The sequence below is a fragment of the Hydra vulgaris genome, chromosome 06 (assembly GCF_038396675.1).
Source record: "Hydra vulgaris chromosome 06, alternate assembly HydraT2T_AEP".
Classification (NCBI taxonomy): domain Eukaryota; kingdom Metazoa; phylum Cnidaria; class Hydrozoa; order Anthoathecata; family Hydridae; genus Hydra; species Hydra vulgaris.
The window spans coordinates 7,580,274-7,583,025 of NC_088925.1; positions in this window are offsets into that span (position 1 = coordinate 7,580,274).

Here is a 2,752-nt window from a genome sequence, read left to right on the forward strand (position 1 = left end):
AAAGATTGGATTACTGCCCGGATATTTTATATTCTACAACTTGTTTATCTATTTATTTTTTATCCTCAATTTCAGCTGGACATCTTTGGCGTTAGAGGCAGTGCTCACAGTTTTTTTTTCCTTTTTATAACACATGTATTTTCATTTGTTTCTATATTTACCTGAGAAAACCCTCTTCCTTCCTCTTCTACCGCTGATTAGTTTAATTTAATTGTTAATATACTTTATACAGTTAGGAAGATTTCTTCGTTGTATAACTTTGCTCCTGTAATAGAGAATCTTATTTATTAAACCATAGAGTTTGTATGGTGCAAAAAAAAAAGTTAAATTTGTATAATAAGTGATGTAGACATCGATTTGAATGTCTGTCTATGATTAACTAAAAAAATTAAATAATCTTACTGGCAATTCTGTCAGTGCTTCACAACTCACATTTTTCAAATTTTCTGAAGAGATTCTAAAGGCGACCTTGGTCAACTTTAAGTAAGAAGAAGTAGAAGCAGTTTTTAAATTTTTATTGGATATTTTTTTTCAATTTGTAAAGAAGTACGTCAATGGTTTAGCTTTTAAACGACTTTCAAAACTAATAGTAAACTCTTCTGAGATTGAGTCTTTTTCATTCTTATTGTTTATAGTGAACAAGATTCTTTATATTTCTGAAAGTATTTCAAAAGTTTTTTGCATCCGTTTTTTTAATTATTTTTTGTAGAGGTTATTATTTGAGCATTTTTGACTGCGAAGCGGAAACATATTCATGACATCCGGTCAAGATTAAAAGGCAACAAGTTTAATTCTTTTTCAAAACCAGCTCCATTTCTTTAAAAAAAAGGCGAGAACTTTTTACTTGGACCAAACTCCGGAGTTTCACTCAAGATTTTGAATGCAGAGATCATTTTTTCTTGTATAAACAATGGTTGTAAGTTCTAAATCGTTATTTGTAAAGTTAAGACTTGCTGTTATCTTCGTTATTTGTAAAGTTAAGGAATGCTGTTATCTTCTATTATTGTGTAAATATTTTTTCGAAGCATTGTCTAATGAATCCAATTTCAATTGATACTGGTAAATGGTTACTGGTATTTTAAGATGAAAAAGGGGTTACGTCACAAAGGGTTAGATTACGAAGAGGTTGTATTGCAAATGATAATTCAATTGGAATACAAAACAGACGTAAAACTTAAAAAAGTTATGTGATCAATGTAGGACACCATTTGTAGTCTATGGTCTTGGTATATGACCTTAGAGTCAAAACTTTGATTACGTCCACTAAAAACAAAGTTCAATTATTATGTAACAACAAATAATAAATGTCAACAAAGACGATGTTAGTGTAATTTGTTTCGAGGTTTGTTGCAATTATATGATCATATTCGTAAAAATGTAATGGCGTTTTAAAAATACGTTTTTGAATAAGAAACACAGCATCATCTAACGGTCTACCCTGCTCGTGTTTATTAGCCTGGTAAAAGTAGGAAAAATATATTTAAAATAATTTTTTATTATGGAGTATTTTTTGAAATAATTTTTATTATGGAATAGTCATACTTTGATAATCAGTGTTCTCATATAATACTTATGCGGTTTTCTTTTGGTCGCTTTGTGATCAAGTCGGTTTGAGCTACAAAATTAGTAAATATTTTCAATATTTTCATCGTTGTTTATTCGCGTATTGTTTAAAGAACATTATCATAAGTTTGTTGAATTACGTTTTTTGTAACAACTGGGTTATGTGGGGAAGCCACAATAAATTTTTATCAATTACCATTTCTATTAACTGGACTACTTATTTGCAATTACTTTATCATTTAAAATCAAACTTTAAAATAAAAATTTTTTTCTTGTGATAATTTTTGGAATAATGATAAGAAATAGTTTTATTATCCAGAATGATTAAATGATACAGATAGGCATTTTATATTTAACTTTTCATATACTACTTTAGAACGTGTAGAGCTTGATACTTGAAGCTAAATCTGACTGTTATCCTCAAGATTTAGTTAAAACTAAAACATTAATTAAATTCCCTTTACTATAAACCACACACTATCCTGGATTCAAAAAGTAGCAGGGGTTAAGAAAAAATTTCATCTGAGGCAGAAGCGTAAACTTTATTTCTGTCTTTAAAGATAAAGGTATTCTTTCTAAAGTCTGTATTTGATGGAGCATCAAGTCAGAGTATTAACAAAAGTATAAAAAATAAAGAAAATGAGAAATATTTCCACTGAAAGTAGTCATTGATGACAATTTCATTTAAATTAATTTAAAACCCTATATCTCTCATTTTTTTAGACTTTATGACAACACAAGAAAGAATCATTCGAGTTTAGCAAGACAGAAAAAATCAGTATCGCATCACAGATAGTAAATCTACAAAGTTTGTATCTAGAATATAAATTTGAAGATGGCCTAGTATGCACTCTCAAAATTTATTTTAAAATTGGTCGAACTAAGTTTGATGATAAAGTGATCAATGCACTCATTGATATTTAATCAAAAACAACAGAAAACAAAAAGTTGTGCTCCTGAACCCCAAATGTGATAACAATAAATGTTATACATAATTTCTTACTTAACATTAAACTTATATTTATTGATAAGTTTTTAACTTTATCTAATAATATTTTAGTTTTAGAAAGATATAACCATGTAAACTTCCCTTCTCTCCTTCCCCGTCATGATCTTACGGGTTTTGAAAGCTTTGTGTGGTCACTTTCAAGAAATGAAACATTTTTGTTTCAGACAAATTAAACGAATT